Source organism: Megalobrama amblycephala, linkage group LG2 (assembly GCF_018812025.1).
Source record: "Megalobrama amblycephala isolate DHTTF-2021 linkage group LG2, ASM1881202v1, whole genome shotgun sequence".
In the NCBI taxonomy this organism is placed as follows: domain Eukaryota; kingdom Metazoa; phylum Chordata; class Actinopteri; order Cypriniformes; family Xenocyprididae; genus Megalobrama; species Megalobrama amblycephala.
The window spans coordinates 40,443,282-40,461,290 of NC_063045.1; the positions used below are offsets into that span (position 1 = coordinate 40,443,282).

At 37.8% G+C, this 18,009-nt stretch overlaps 1 long non-coding RNA gene across 1 annotated transcript; it reads right to left on the minus strand.

Moving 5' to 3' along the window:
- Nucleotides 1–5,026: 5,026 nt before the first annotated feature.
- Nucleotides 5,027–5,944, minus strand: LOC125262879. Its single transcript, XR_007183653.1, has 3 exons — nt 5,701–5,944; nt 5,492–5,619; nt 5,027–5,389 (listed from the first exon to the last, which is right to left on the minus strand). It is a non-coding gene; the product is annotated as an uncharacterized LOC125262879 (long non-coding RNA).
- Nucleotides 5,945–18,009: the final 12,065 nt, after the last annotated feature.

Genomic DNA, 18,009 nt, shown 5'->3' on the forward strand with positions numbered 1-18,009 from the left:
GGCCCCTTCCTGTTCCAACATGACTGCTCACTAGTGCACAAAGCAAGGTCCATAAAGACATAGATGAATGAGTTTGGTGTGGAGGCACAGAGTTCTGACCTCAACCCGACAGAACACCTTTGGGATGAATTAGAGCGGAGACTGCGAGCCAGGCCTTCTCGCCAACATCACTGCCTGACCTCACAAATGCGCTTCTAGAAGAATGGTCAAAAATTCCCATAAACACCCCTAAACCTTGTGGAAAGCCTTCCTAGAAGAGTTGAGGCTGTTATAGCTGCAAAGGGTGGGCCAACTCCATATTAAACCCTACGGATTAAGAATGGGATATCATTAAAGTTCATGTGCATGTAAAGGCAGGTGTCCCAAAACTTTTGGCAATATAGTGTATTTGTGTTAGGCTTCAACTAAGCTTTTCATTGCAGACAAATATAATGATTTGAGGCAAAGGGTCTTCAACCCGACATAAAGATTTCTAGTTTTGTAGTTATTGCCATTATAGCCTATATCAGACCATTTTAGTTGAATTCCTTTGTCTAATAAATTGCACATTCTTGTGGTATGGTACGCATCAATGTCAAAAATAAAAATTTTAGTTAGAGTATGGTTGATAAACTATTATTTCAAACAACATTAACTGTCCAGAATTAATTGCCCAGGATAATACCAACTGAAATTCAAAAGAAATTCACCAACTGAAAGTGAGGATAAAAATACGTTTTTTTCAGAAATGGAGCCATCACAAAAACGACTCCCATGGCGACCATTTTACTTTTCCGCCATAACCAAATTATGTATTTTGTATCATATCTCCTGAATCAAACATGATAACAGAAAAAAGCTGATGTGTACCCCTATGTTTTGATGGTCAAGGGTTACAATGATTATAAAATTGTAGATGAACCGCGGATAGAAATTGGCAATCCCTAGGAAACGTTGTAATTCCTTCACTGTGGGGGGGGGGGGGGGGGGGTTACAATGATTATAAAATTGTAGATGAACCGCGGATAGAAATTGGCAATCCCTAGGAAACGTTGTAATTCCTTCACTGGGGGGGGGGGGGGGGTCCTCCTTTTGAAGTCACCAAAGTGAGGAAGTTGGAGTTTTCTGTTTACCCTCACGGGTCCACAAAGGTGTCAAGTGGGCTCATCTTATGCAGACTGGTCGGGGCCGAGTTAGTGATTAACGAACACAGTTCATCAGGTTAAAAGCGTTCTGAAAACTCCAAAGTTTATTGATTATCCTGATACGTGTGCATATGCTACAATTATTCCCTTGAAATTGTAATTGTAATTATTAATTACGATTATCACAGTTTACACTGAATGATGTTTTTAATAACTGTATACAATTGTTTGAAGCAACTGCATGCCATATTTTCATATGAAAATTTACAAGTTTGTTTGCCCATATAATCTTTAAGGTATTAGGTTAGCTTATTTGGCTTGCTGTCCACTGATGAGGGGCTTGATGAAGCAGCTTCAACTTGAGCTCTGATATAACCCCCACAGTGAATAAATCTAGAATATGATTACATAAGGCAAGGTACCTGATATAAAGGTGGAGTTTGGGGAGGTGGAGGGGTGCTGGAACAGCTGAGACTGAAGAGAGGTAAGCAGCTGCTTATATACTCTGGCTGTTTATTGGAAGATTAGATGGGCTTGCTCCTCCCTAAATTACATTTAGAAACTTCACTAAGCAAGCTGCAAACACTCTTCCTGAAAAACTTGTATTACTTTTCTATAGCATTAAGCCTCAAATGTTATTGGTTTGATTTCCTTGTTAAAGAAAAAAAGTATAAATATATGGTATTATAATGTTATACCAAAACTAAAATTAAATTCACCCACTGTTATTGCCAGTCCCATGGTCTTGCCAGCGCCCTACTCTGGTTCGGAGGAGGATTGCAATGGTTTTCTCCTTCAGTGCTCGCTGGCCCTGGAGATGCAGCTGCAGCAACTCCCCACCTAGAAGGCTAAAATTTCCTTTATTATTACTCTGTTAAGGGAGCGAGCGCTCCAATGGCTGGAGACAATATGGAATCAGAATGGTCCAGTCACACAAGCCTTGGACGCCTTTTTGACCCATTTCCGTGAAGTTTTTGAAAAACCTGTTGGAGATTCAAGTGTTGGTGAGCAATTATATCACTTGCAACAGGGAAAGAGCTCTATTAATGATTATGCTTTATGTTTCTGTACTCTAGTTGCTGCGAGTGGATGGAACGAGCGTTCTCTCCTCACAACTTTCCGTCAAGGGCTCAAGCCTAAGCTGCGGATGCATCTTGCGGCATATGATGGTGCCATGGGTCTGGAAAAATTCATCCAACTCTCCATCAGAGTTGCTCATCGTGTGCAGGGATGTATGGAACACCAACAGGGTCAGCAGTTCTCCTCATCTCTCTGCCAACCAGAGTATGTCGGCTCTCCAGAACCAGATGTGGAATACATGCAAGTTGAGACCACTCATCTAACCCCGGCTCAACGACAACGTCGGCTGACCAAGTTTGCCATAGCGTCAGACCAGTACAACTCCAGATAGGTCTCCTCATGTCGAAAACATCGAAATACTGGTTCTGGAGAACTCCACCGCTGACATCGTCCTAAGGCATCCCTGGCTAATTCAACATGAACCGGTTCTGTCTTGGGCCACAGGCGAAGTCCTGAAGTGGGGTGAGAGATGTTTCTCATCCCTCTCGGCTTGCCAACCTGTCAACCACTTACCTGTCCTGTCCTTCTCGATTGAGAGTCCCCTAGAGAAACAATCCATTGATATTCCTGCTGAGTACGCCCCCTTCAGTGAAGTTTTTTGCCCAAGACAAGCCTCCCAACTACCACCTCACAGACCATGGAATTGAACCATAGACCTCACACCGGGTGAGCCAGTGCCCCGTGGCAAGATATATCCTCTCTCCATCCCTGAACAGAAGGCCATGGAGGAGTATATACAGGAGGCACTACAACAGGGTTATATCTGTTCATCTACCTCCCCTGCTGCTTCGAGTTTTTTCTTTGTGGCCAAGAAGGACGGAGGCTTGAGGCCCTGCATTGATTACCAGGCATTAAACCAGATCACCGTGAAATTCCGATATCCACTTCCCCTCGTCCTAGTGGCCCTGGAACATCTTAAAGGTGCTACCATATTTACCAAGTTGGACCTCCGAAGTGCCTACAACCTCATCCGGATACGTGAGGGAGACGAATGGAAGACCGCTTTTCCCTCAATGCACTTGGACAATGGACGAAGGGAAGGTCTCTGCAATCCATGACTGGCCTACACTCAAGACAGTGAAGGAATTACAACGTTTCCTAGGGATTGCCAATTTCTATCCGCGGTTCATCTACAATTTCAGTTCCATCACCTGTCCACTCGCCAGTCTCCTAAAAGGCAGGCCCAAGTCTCTGTCCTGGACTCCAGCAGCCACCGACACCATGCTCTCGCTGAAGAAGGCTTTCACCAACGCACCGCTCCTTATCCATCCCGATCCAGAAAAAACATTCGAGGTGGAAGTTGATGCATCCACCACAGGAGTAGGAGCAGTGCTTTCTCAGCAGCAGGGGAAGCCTCTTAGACTCCATCTATGTGCCTTCTTTTCCAAGAAACTCACCCTGGAGGAAAGAAACTACGATATTGGCAATCGAGAACTGCTGGCCATCAAGATGGCACTAGAGGAATGGCGTCACTGGCTAGAGGGAGCTCATCACCCATCGTTTCATCATTCATTGTTTACACAGACCATAAAAATTTGGAGTATCTTCGCGAAGCTGAACGCCTGAATCCGTGCCAAGCTTGTTGGGCATTATTCTTCATCAGATTTAACTTCATCTCATACAGACCTGGCTCCAAAAACATCAAGACAGATGCTTTGTCCCGGCAGTTTGCTCCCGATGATTCGCACATATCACTAGATCCCATTGTTCCCTCTAGCCTGTTCGTCAGTCCCATCCAGTGGTCCCTTGAAGAGCAGCTAGCCAAGACAAATGCCCATACTCCGCAGGCCTGTTTCTCTGAGTGACCTAACTTTACAGAAAAACCAACAAGGACTGTTTCTACAACTAAAACTGCATCAAATTGTCCCAAACAATTTGAAACGGACCTATCAAACATCTTTCAACTGCATAAATTGTATATCATGTCCACACATGTAACCAGTTTTGTTTTAGAACACCCACAACTCGTGTAACTGTTATAACTTTTGAATGGTTGAATGAAAGTATTTATTGTATGAATGAATGAAATATGTGTAAAATGTATAATATTCCATTTAATAGAAATTGTCTTAACGGTACTCTCTTCCAAAGCCGGCAATTCCAGAGACTGGAGATAACACTTATTTCATGATTGGGGGTGGCTGATTGGCCAGAACTCCTCACAGAGGTGGGACAAATACCTAAGTTTAAATAGTCACATCACAGTAAGAATTACAGTAAGAATAAAAAGTAACCAAGGAGTAACAATAAGAACGAAACAAAGACAAGACAAAGCAAGACCAAGCCAACTTTCACTCATTTTTTTGTTTCTTTCACTTAACTTTCTTTCTGTTGATAGTCTTGTGTTCTAAGTTTGTGGCAAAGTTTAACCAATAAATTTGCCGCCTCAACTTTAACTCCAGCCACGACAAAGAGACTTCCTTTTTCATTTTGCCAGCACGCTCAAATGTGATTGGGTTTTACCTAACCACCATCCGGACCTGAAAAGATTCTGCAACAAATCATCGACTCGGAAAACCCTTCTCTCCAAGCTAAGGACGCTGACGAGGAGATTCACATTTAAAGTTGACAAGCAAGTACCTCCAGATAATGAAGCTGAACTGGTGCATTAAAGTAATGATTCATGGTTCGTTCAGGTCAGGTCTTTTGAAGTGCATATTTTGCTAGAAATGCTCATCATATCGTTCTCTCTCTTAAAACTCTTTCTCTCTCATTTCCTTTCTTTCTGCAACCCGTATGAATGTTTGTGCGGCACATGGTTTGCCTTGTAGGACCAAAATTAGCTCAAATGAAATAATTAATTTATAGGGATTTATAAAGAGTCAAGAGCTGTTAGTAATTCCAAGAACTAACAGAGGCTTCCAGAGATCACATTTCACTTCCAGAGATCACATTTCAATGTTTCTTTAGACATAAGTCTCATTTTTTTTTGTTCATTTTTTTAAGGACTATCAGATTGGATTTCGCTCAGAGAATGACGACAGATCACTGATTCAGAGACTGATTTGAGCAAGTGTAACAGTTTACCCAAAGTGTAAATTAAGGGGAAAATAAAGTCAAACTCCAAAAACAAAGGCTTCATAATTGAGTCATTTATTGCATGAAACACATTTGTATTCATCCTCCGTGGATGGATTGCCCACACATTTTAAGTGGAACCATCGCCCGCAGTAATCACAGGCAATCTGTAAAAATAAGAGTGACAATAAAAACAGTTTTAAAGCAATGGTCCATTCATTATTACTTTATGGCAGAGCATTTTTGGTTTGTGTAGCATACACAGTTACCCAAAGAACATCTACAGAGTCAAATGTTTCTGCCTCTCCTCCAGTGTCTTTTAATGTTTCTGCCTCTTCTTCAGAGACTTCAAATGTTTCTGCCTCTCCAGTGGCACAGTTCACTTACTGTAGGTCACCTATGAGGTACAGTACAATACTAATGAAAGTGATGCGCACCAAAAAGTACATCAATAGCATTCATGAGTTTAAAGCCATACCAGATTGGCATAGCAGCATTAAAGCAATCTCCATTCTGAACTTTGTTACGTCTTGTGGCTCACTGGAGAAGTCAACTGTGGAATTTTGCAGAATGTGTTCTGCAAACTGAAGTAGCAACAAGACAAATTAACTGAAAAGTATCATACCATTTTAACGAACATTTAATATTTTTATATAATGCTATATCACACCTTAAAGGTGCTACAGGGGATGTTTTGTTTTATACATTTTTGCAAAATTACTTGAAACTGTCTTTACTAACTGATAAAAGACTATTTATTAGGTGCACTGAAAGGAATAATATTAATATACATCATCTGTGCACGAGGTAGGGCCTTAAAAACATCAGCCAATCGTTTACGCGATCATCGCGATTGGCCCTCTGGCTTGTTAATCACTGCCATTACGTTCCTTGTGAGAGACGTGCGTGGCTGCGCTCCAGTAACTTTCCATACTCCACAGGCGCCACATTAGTGTTAATTTCGTCAGACGAGACGAAATATGTTCGTCAACGACTTTTTTTTTCATGACTAAGACGAGACGATGACAAGACTGCACCACTGTCAAAAAATTTTGACTAAGACTAAATTAACATGCATTATTGTTGACGAAAAAAGACGAGATGTAAATGTTTTGTATAAAATAAAAACTAAGATAAAATCTCTCTTCATTTTCGTCTACAATCGTCTCTGCTTTTTCATCAGCTGTTCAGAAAGAGTTCGCGGCTTTGATACTGACAAAAAGTCAGAATGTGTCATCATAACTGACGGGAAACACTGCGGACAAAGAATTAACATTAAGCAGGTTATATATATTTTATGTTAACTTAGGCTACTTATTTTGCCACATGCATGTGTGGGTCTTCACATCACGGGCGCGGAAAGTGGGGGTGCTGTAAATGCATGTTTGTTCATTAACATTTATTTGTAATAAACACTCTGAGTTGGCTATTTAAAAAGTTTTATTTTTATGTTAAATTATGTAAGGGATAATGCAGAGCGAGGCGGTTGTTATAGCTAATACAACCCCAACAGGCTGATTAGGCTGACTACCTACCAAATAAATCAATAATTTGACACAAAATGATGATTTAAAAAGTAGTTTATTGATTTAAAAACGATTGTATTGCTTCCGCTAAAGAAAATAGTGCGCTCCGTCTCTACGGTTAGAATCATGTGTGTCCATGGCAACGCTCTGTTTTTCATGGCCAGTGTTGCCAACTTAGCGACTTTGTCGCTAGATTTAGCGACTTTTCAGACCCCTTTGGCGACAATTTTTCAAAAAAGCGCCTAGCGACAAATCTAGCGACTTTTTGGACAAACCTCAGTAACTTTTCAAATGTCACCAGCACTGTCCTGTGAGCGCGAGGTCTTGCTTTCCCGCTGCCATCACACCTCTCTTAGCGTCTACTCTGTTCATTGAGTGGCTGAGAAAAGCAGCAGCACCGTTGAGTGCACGGCATCTGACAGACGTGAATGAGCGAGTACACACGAGCACACAGTGTTGCCACGGACCAAATACTATTTCTGATTCTCCTTTGGTTTTTATTTAAAGAATTTAGTTTGGTGGTTTTGATTTCCATTTTTCTCGTGTGCTTATTATATTACTCACTATCACAGAGCTTTAGTTCATCCAGTTTCCGAACTCTCTGAATTCATTTAATTTACAAATGTATAAAAATGTCATTCATTATATCACACGCGTTTTGTTGCCGGACAAAAAAAAAAAAAAAAAAAAAAAAAAAAAAAAAAATATATATATATATATATATATATATATATATATATATATATATATATATATAAAAGAACAGCTTTATTTGACATTCGGCTATATTATATTATATTGTATTAAAATACAGTATGTGAGCATGGATTAGGAGAGGAAACACATTAGGCAGGCAGAATGCAACCGAGTTGATGACGTCACGAATATGCTAATTTATGCGTGACGTCATCTAGCGACATTTAGCGACTTTTTGGGCAGGCTTTAGCTACTTTCTTTTGAAAATAGTTGGCAACAGTGTTCATGGCAACGGTGTGTTATAGTTAGCAGCGGTCTGTTATCAAGAAATAAAATTGTGTGTGCGTAGAAAGAATTCGTCCACACGCCGCTCAAAAAAAAAAAAAAAAAAAAAAAAAAAAAATCCTGAGCGCAAGTCCACCGTCTAGGCAGGCTTTTTGTGTTAAATGATATTTCCTGTCGCTGCGCAGGTTCTTTTATTGTACATGACAGCTTATGTCCCGATGACCAGTCTTTGCATTACGATTAAAAGCAGTATCAATAAAGTAAAAAAAAATGTGATGTGCAGTCAAGTTCGAGTGTATGCACTGTTTAAACGAGTGTTCTCAACTTCTCACTGATACTTTTGTGATTCGCGGAGTTTTGACAAGTTTTATAGCCTTGAAATGTTTCTTATTCAAAAGTGGTGACAGAAAAAACTAAGCACCCCCAACCTGAAACCTCTTCCCACGCCCCTGTCACAATCACATCATAATCAAAATTAATAATTAGGCTTAAAAGCAAATGTATATGTAAGGGAATCAAGTTTAACAATTACATATAATATTGCTCCAAATATCATCAATAATGGTGTGTGCAATACCATGTATAACTTGCATTAAGTTGGTAATTTACTTTATACTTATATATATATATATATATAATATAGTTTTGATCATAGGCTTTTCATTAAGTTATTTATTTCCACTATAACACGTGTGTTCCTGATATTATTGCATTTAATGAGGCCTCGTTGTATTTATTCTTACAATAGCTTCTAGATGTGGTCAAGCAACCAGCCAGGAAAGAGGAGAGGCCATCTATGTCTGACTAAAAACCTTTGTAACTTAAGTTGTCAGTCGGAGTCTGTTGGGCCATGGCTTTTGAATTGTGTTGGTTAAAATAAAATACTCTTCAGCACAGGTTAATCATTTGTGAATGTGTCTCCTAAATCAGAAATTGAAAACCAGACATGTTTAACATTTGCATTCAACAAAAATCATTCAACAAGTGTATTTTGTCAGGTAATTATGACATTTAACCATTGTTTGAGATATGTGAAACACTTTTTTTACTGAAATGTTTATCAGTAATAATCTCAGTAATAATGTGTTATTTTAAAAAAAGACTAAAAATTTTTGACTAAAACTAGACTAAAATTAAAAGACTTTTAGTCGACTAAAACTTGACTAAGATACCTTGAGTTTTCTTTTGACTAAAACTAGACTAAAATGACGAGACGTTTAGTCGACTAAAACTTGACTAACAAAAAAAGATATGTGAATGACTAAATATGACTAAAACTAACAAGGACATTTGCCACAAGACTAAGACTAAGACTAAATTAAAAATAGGTGACGAAATTAACACGCCACATGCAATGTTTTTGTCAGGAGACAGGAGTAACAACTGCAGATTATGAGTTACCTGCGGTGAGTCCGACATAATGAATCCACTAACACGACACAGCGAATGCCGGTGGTAAACACTCGTGTTCCAATACTCGTGCACGAGTTTTGGGAGGCGTTCCCTTGAAATGAGCTGTGAAGGAGGGGGGTTGTTTTTACGCATGCGCTCATTTCAAAAACTCAGTAACAGTCTTTGGTTTCTCAGTCAACGAAAAGATCCTCTGTAGCACCTTTAAAAGTGAACACGCTACATGAAATAGCATCCCTCTGAAGTGGGTGAGGCAGGCTTTCACACACCCAGTGTGAAACTGCCATGCTATGGTACTGGACACTCGGTGGACGGCTCGATCCTCCTCCACCCCCTGGCGGCCGGCGATGGCTCCTCCAGCTGAGGGCAGCTGGCAGCGAGTCCGCTGTCCCCTACTCCTCCCCTTCATGGCGGATGGCGGCGACTTGTGGACAAGCATACATACACATGGACAATGTGGACAAGCATACATACACATATTGGGATGTACTTGGGCTCCTGCTTGATGGACAGTCTGCTATATTGGCACTGGGCACACTGCAAAACCTGATGTTCAGAAATAATCACATGAGTAATCATGTACATAATCCATTTGTATGTTTCACAATAAAGTTCAAAAAGAATGACCCATTTGCCAATGTCCACCCCCATTCCAGGCCAGTAGAACCTAGCTGAAATGGCAAGCTTTGTTTTTTTTCTGTTCCACATTGGGCTCCGTAGGGGCTGGCATGAAATTCTAAGAATATTTGGTTGGCCTCTTTTTGTCCAACAACCACTTTTCTTCTCAAACCCATACCATTTCTTGATGAGATGTGGTAAAGTTTTCCATCTACTGAAATAGCTTTATAATTATTAGAATCTAAACAATAACCTGCAAGGAGGTTCTGAAGGCCCAGTGAAAGAAACAGGCTCATTTAAACTGAAATTGGACAACAGGTTATTTGTAATGTTCTAGTTGCTGGCAAGTCAATCATATAGTTCATTGACTAGTTCATAGTACTTTTTCTTGGTGTATCACTATAACTCACTCCTGTCTGCGGAGTTATCTCCAATGTCTAAAGAATAATTTAGAATATTTTTTTTACCATCAACTTGGAATTTATATATGAATGATATATTTATCCTCTTTTTTATGCCAATTGGGTATGTGCCTTGAGTTTTATAACTCATTATTTCCTCAAACATTTTCGGATCCATTGTTGGAATGTGCCAGCAAGAATAGAAATTCTAGAGACAATATTGTGTTGTTATCTTCCCAATTTATAGGACCATTTATTAACCTAATTGACTGATTGATTGATTTTATTATTGCCCTTTGAAATTTGATATTTGAAATATGCTTATTATGATAATAACGTTATATTGCACCCTTGAATCTTGCATGTGAAAAAGGCGGCAATAATGACAACATATGGTTTTATTCATATTTATTTATTCATTTTTATTTCATAGAAACAAGAAACAAAATATAACATAATATCTGTTTCCCCTGTGACAATAATTTGAGGAACTCAAATTTTATCATATGTACTTTGGTGACAGTGAACATTGTTAATACATTTTGTATACTGTATACAAAGTTGTATATCATTAACGTCATCTCTGTATTTTGCAATAATATTTATAATGCTAAAAAATAAAAAGGCAATAATATGAGGCATCAAGTTTGGACATCAGCATAGACATGTTAGGCTAATTTGTGTAGGCAAAATTTAACTGAATAAATTCAAACATAATACATAAATGAACAAGTGCAAGATTAATTCAATTCACAGAAATATTATGCTACAGTGCAAGACATTTAAATGTAGCGCCAATACTTTTGGCCTTTTTCGCTTTCCGTTTATCCTGCTGTGTTTCGTGACGCATGCGTTGTCAGCAGGGGGAACACACATTCCGAAGGGAACAGAATTGGCTGCTTCACTGGCGATACTGCCGACTCCAGGGGGTTAATCGCTTATTTTTTGCTGTCTTTCTTTACTTGTGTGACATAGTATGAAAGAGAAAGTTTCTGCGCACTGCCTAGCAAAACTAACTCCTAACAGAAAGAGAAGAGCTTGTGTAAACCTCTTCTGGAAGCTCAAACGTGCTGCGTAACCAATGTGTTTTAGCTTCCTGAAGAGGTTTGTTCTTGCGCGTGTAGTAGGTTTGGTTGAGCTTCTGCTTGTGTTCGCTGATCAGTTTTTACATGCGAGTAAAAGCCTAAATTAAATCTGTTCATCATAACAAGCAATCGATTCTCTTCAGAAAAAGTGGACTAAACCACTCAATTCATGTGGACTAGTTTTCCAATCTCTTTATGAAGTTTTTAAATCCTCAAAGTGGTAGTTGCAATGGCTAGTTTTCCAACAGAAGCAGACTAAAGTTTTGGACAAATGTCTCAGGGTACTGTGAACATTCATTGTGAACACTGTGAACAATTATGCTAGGAAAGGCAATTTAATTGAAAACTACAAAGTGTTTAGGAATGTGTAATTTTGACGTTTGAGTTCATGCCTGTACAACACCTTGAGTGAACAGTTTGCAAGTTAAGATTCTCTGAAAGCATCAATATTACAAATAGTCAGTCGCCTAATGAATTAATGCCTTTCTTTATTGTGCTTCAGTGTGGATTCACTGACTGTCAATCCACATGTAATGAGTCTCAGCGGCGCTTCTGTTTGGATCGTGACCTTTTTCTCATCTATCAGCCAAAACAAAACAAACTGATTTGCATATGCTTCTTCAAAAATGTCTCACAGAGATGCATGTTTTGATTACGCATCTTATTCATTTCAATAAGAGTGAAAAAAACCGTGCGATTAAATGGGTTAGTCTGGGATTTGATGTTAAATGTCAGGTTCACAGGACTGGGTTTGAAAAACAGTGGACAACAGCAAAGTATATTAAAGGGATAGTTCACCCAAAAAATGAAAATTCTGTCATCATTTCACCCTCAAGTAGTTCCAAACCTTTATGAATTTATTTGTTCTGCTGAACACAAAGTAGGATAGAATGTCAGTAACCAAACAGATCTGGCCCCCCATATGGTAGTCAATGGGGGATGAGATATGTATCTTAAAGGCACATACCTAAATTGCTGCTAAAATGCTACTTTTACCACAAGATGGCAATATGATCCCTTTTTCCCCCATGCAGGGCATTTGATAATTTTCTTTCAAATATCAATTTAATTTTTTTTAATTCAAATGTATTAATACATTTACATCCCTGCATCCTTTTTATAATTAAATGACATAATGAAATTTAAAAACTTAAATGTGCAAAATTAGCAACACAAATGAAAACATGCATATTTGTAACAAAAACAATAATAAAAATAATAATAAAATATTTATTCACTAAATTTGACAAAAAAAAAAAAAAAAGTGTGGGTCATTGGATCATATCACTATGTTGAATATTTGGAAGAATAAAATAAGTAAATAAGTAAATAAACTAAAATAGTGCTTATTAATACAAACTAGAGACCTAAAAATTCCTGAAGGAATTATATGGAAAATAAGTACCTTTTATATTTTTGCTTTACCCACAACAAATTAATTATTAACAATTAATTAAGGACAATCTATGTTGAACAAAATCAGTGGTTTAATGTCAGGTTCCCTTGTGACAACTTACCCTATGCCTGGTTTCACATATTCTGAGACTAAGCCTAGTCTCAGAATAAAATGCATGTTTGAGCTGTCTTAACTGAAAGCTACTTGCGCTGACATATCTTGAAATATGTCAGTACCATTGTTTTGTATCAAGATGAACACCAACAATGTTTTGTGTGTGTGTGTGTGTGTGTGTGTGTGTGTGTGTGTGTGTTTTTAAGGCGTGTTTATAAACGCTACTTAAATGTCCTAGTTTGAATAAGACCTACTACTGACTTAATCTAAATCCTGTCTGTGAAACCAGGCTATAGTGTTATAATATGCTCCACTTTTAGGTCACTTGGCTAATGCAATAATGAGGAAATGCTCAATAGCTTTTTTTTTTTTTCTTCTTTTTTTCTAGCCAAGACTTTAAGGTTTGTCTCTATACAGAGTATAAGCATATGGGAAATATTTACTGTAGATGTGTGACAACTAGCCTCTGTCTCTTGTAGGTCACTTGTACTGTTCATTGCTTCAGGTCTCTGAGCTGCAATTGCTTTCTGGGGAGCCCTCTGGAGGTCACCCATGGTTCTGAGCCCCAGTCGAGAATCAGTCCCACCTTTCTCCCATCTACTTACACACATTCTTGGTATAGTTTTAAAGAGGAGATGAAAATAATATTCACATAGAGACCTTAATCTCATTAATACAGCAGTGAAAGGATGGTGTAAAAACTATTATTCTATTTTAAAGTGATGAGATGGTTTCAGGATCAAGTTTTAATCTCATATTTAATCATGTATGGCTAAATGAAATTGCAAACTGATAGGGAAAGTAATTGAAGTTTTCCTTTGATACATATCATTTTATTCAGATTTCATTAAACACCAATGCCTAACCTTAAGTGACCTCCACAGTAGAAAGCAATCATCATAAATGATCTTAAAGATTAGTACATGTCAGGGTTGTTTGAGATTTTAAGTTGAAAATGTCTTTAAATGGAAATCAAACTGCTGAATTTGAATTTTGATATTAAACTGAATGCAGAATTGCTATTCTAATTTGAAATTAAGTAAAATTACAATAGTTGAAATTCCAATAAATGTATAAAGTAATTGTTTTATTAATTAATTAATTAATTATTTTTTTTGTAAGAATTACAGTCCATACAACATATGAGTGTTCCCAGAAACTTTTAGAAATCTTTATAATCAGCATTAAAATAACACCTATACTAATTTTAATTTAGCTTAATCTTTATTGTCACAGATCCACCATATCCACACTACATCTCCCATCATCCTCTCTGGCTTTCACCTGCACACACTTCACCATCACCTTTCCAGAGCACTAATCATGCACATCTGCACCTCATCAGGACACTCATCAAGCTGGCTTTATAAGCACACACCTCACATCACTCCAATGTGAGGTCTCGTTCTAATGAAGAGGATTTCTCCAGCGTGTTCACCATTCCAGTGTCTGTCTCCTCCCATGTCACTGTGTGACTCTTACTTACCTGATGTACTGAGGTGTGTGCTATCTTTTGTCCTCCATCCTTCTCATCCAAGATCTCCTGGTCCTGCAAGTACAAGACTGACATATCAGTCATCCACTCTCCTAAAGTATCATTGCACAGTTTACTCGCCTGATTTTCTGCTGTTGTCAAACATCCTTAACCGTCATCTCTGTGTTCCGAGTATACTTCCGTAACATGACATGTAGTTGCAAAGTTACTTATAGTCAACAGAATGTTCAAAAGGGACCATCAAAATAGTGTTACCAACTTTTGTTCTATGTACAGTGAAAGACCATATACCTTAATTGTTGTTTCTTGCCAATTCTACAATAGCAATTGTTGTCATGCACCATTTTCTCATGTTTTTCTCTTCTAATGCAAGTCTGTGGCGACTGTGTGTTTGCATAGTGTAAAATGCAGGATTTATGTAAAATGTTCAAAAATAGAATAAAATGTTGTATGGTCACTCAGGGAACCTAGAGAGTATTCAAGTGGTATGTTTTTATATATCTTTAAATGCATCTTAAGAACATCATTCTACAGAATAAGTGTTTTAGCCCACATACCCAAATAAACATGACATCAATAAGAGCTTGGACATTTACTTCAAAATAAATTGGTGTTAATAACTTAATTTAATTTGTTTTATTTCAGGTCATTGTAGCTGTGAACTCTGGTTACTACAAAGTGAACATGTTAGGAACAGTTCTGTTCACTTACGCTAAATTTATCAGTTTAAATCGCTTTCAAATAAAGATTAAAGGAAGTATTAAATAAAGAAGTGACTTTGAGAATTGTTTCCCCTAAGTTTATTTACGGTCTCAACATTTATTTATTTTTTTGCACATACTGCATTATTAAAAAAAAAAAAAAAAAAAAGCTCGTCATGAAGATGAATATAAAACAGACTTTATTAAAGGTGCAGTATGTAAATTTTAGCCGCATCTAGCGGTGTGGTTGTGAACCGCAACTAATGGTGTGCACCCCTCCCTTTCGGAGAAGCTACAGTGGCTGTCTGGTCAACATGACGTCTGAGAGAGCATAGAGTAGCTTGTGTGAAGTAATTAGGTTTCTTCTTACTTCTAACAAAGAACGGTCTCTGCTTCTAATAAACCAGATTACTACTACTTTGTGCGTATTCAATGTAGTGACGATACAGGCTGCCTCTAAAAACAGAGTGACAAAATGCGCTCTGTAGACTGTTTGTCCATTTTTAGGGCTGCTGTAGAAACATGCCGGCGCATAATGGCGACTTGACATGGAGGGGGCCCTGTGGTGTATGTGATAGAAATTGCTCATTCTAAGGTAATTCATAACGGTTCATTATGTAAGGTCTTTATGCACCACTGAAAACATAGTTATGTATATTATATTGCATTTCTGTTAATAGATCCTCCCAAATTGTACACATTGCACCAAAGATATCCACACCAAACTCAACGTAAGCTTTAGGGTTAGGGTTAACCCTAACCCTAGAACAGACAACAGAAGACTGAAATACAAGCAGATACTGGGAGAAAACAACAAAAATTAGGCAACAGCTGAAAACAACCTACTAATCAAATGGTAACCATAGTGACAAAAATTAACAAACTCAGGCAGGAAGAAAACAAAAAGACTAAACAAAATCCAAACACAATGAAACTGTTACAGCCTACTGAAGAATATCCAATCAATTTGTATAACTTTATGGACATTTTACTGAAAGCTCATTCCAGTGGGATGAGATGTGATGTTCTGTAAGCTTGTCTAATTAAGCAGCTATAACCAAGAAGAGGAATTCAAGTGATGAAGAGTCAATTAATGATAGAATAATTTATTCAGATTTCTCTTCGTCATTCCATTTCAATTCAAATTAAAAGAGCCAGTTCTGTTACATGGATAAATAAGGGTATCTATGAATGAACAATATTTCTATGACATTTATTAAACTTAGTTAATGATAATCTCAACATTTACAACTACATTTTTAATATAAAAAGTTGTATCTGTTAGCATTACGTAATGCACTCTGAACTAACATGAGCATATGAAATATTTTGCTCATTATGTTAGTTAAAAGGGACCTATAATCCAAAATTTGAACAAGATGTGTGTCCACAGTGTGTATAAACAGCCAGCCAAGAATGGTAAAAATCCACCCAATACTTTTATAATCCCTATTTGTCATTTTCATTCTCTCAGAACACGCTGTTTAATATTTCCCCCTACTCCTAGTCTCCTACGTAAGAGTAGGGAAACCCTGCCCATGGTGACGATCTGCCCTGTTAGCCTTGACACACCCTGAACAAAGAGTATAGAGGGTATGCATGTGACGTAACCGTCGACCGTTATGACTGCGGTTACGCCCACTGAGTGGCAAAAGACTGGGCGGCAGTATTGGTTTTCAGCGTGAATGCCGCGAAAAACACACAAAACACATCCAAAACGGGAAAGAGCTTTGTGATTGACTGTACAAATAGCTTTGACACAAAACCTGAGGTATATATTTAAAGGTGCCCTAGATTCAAAAATTGAATTTACCTCGGCATAGTTAAATAACAAGAGTTCAGTACATGGAAAAGACATACAGTGAGTCTCAAACTCCATTGTTTCCTCCTTCTTATATAAATCTCATTTGTTTAAAAGACCTCCGAAGAACAGGCGAATCTCAACATAACACTGACTGTTACGTAACAGTCGGGGTGTACGCCCCCAATATTTGCATATGCCAGCCCATGTTCCCAACATTATGAAAGGCATTAGACAAGGGCAGAACATCTGGATGTGTACAGCTGAATCAACAGACTAGGTAAGCAAGCAAGAACAATAGCGAAAAATGGCAGATGGAGCAATAATAACTGACATGATTCATGATCATGATGACATGATAACATGATATTTTTAGTGATACGTGTACATTGTCTTTCTAAATGTTTCGTTAGCATGTTGCTAATGTACTGGTAAATGTGGTTAAAGTTACCATTGTTTCTTACTGTATTCATGGAGACAAGAGCAGTCGCTATTTTCAATTTTAAACACTTGCAGTCTGTATAATTCATAAACACAACATAATTCTTTATAAATCTCTCCAACAGCGTAGCATTAGCCGTTAGCCACAGAGCATAGCCTCAAACTCATTCAGAATCAATGTAAACATCAAAATAAACACTGTACTTACACGATTAGACATGCTGCATTACGAACACTTTCGTAATGCAGCTGTGTGAACTTTTTTTATGTTGTTTAAGGCAAGCGCGAGCTCTTGGGGCGTGGAGCACGAGATTTAAAGGGCCACACACACTGAATTGGCTCATTTCTAATTATGCCCCAAAATAGGCAGTTAAAAAATGAATTAAAAAAAAAAAAAATCTATGGGGTATTTTGAGCTGAAACTTCACAGACACATTCAGGGGACACCTTAGACTTATATTACATCTTTTTAAAAAAAGTTCTAGGGCACCTTTAAAGAATGCCGAAAGCTACAGAAAAAAAGAAGCAAATGGATCACTGCAATTCACAGAAACAACTGGACTCCAGCAGAGAAACATGGATTTGCAGTTATCATTTTGTGTCGAACTGTTGGATTCTGAGGTAAAATCATACCGTATATATTGTATTGTTATATATTATGTTGACAAATCATCAATTAAATATTTTCCATCTTATATTCTGCATAATTGTGTGTTTTTAAATAAACACTGACAAAAACTATACTATAAAACTATATAGGTTTTAGGACTGGACAATATGACAATATATATAACATTGATATAAGTGATTACTCGGAT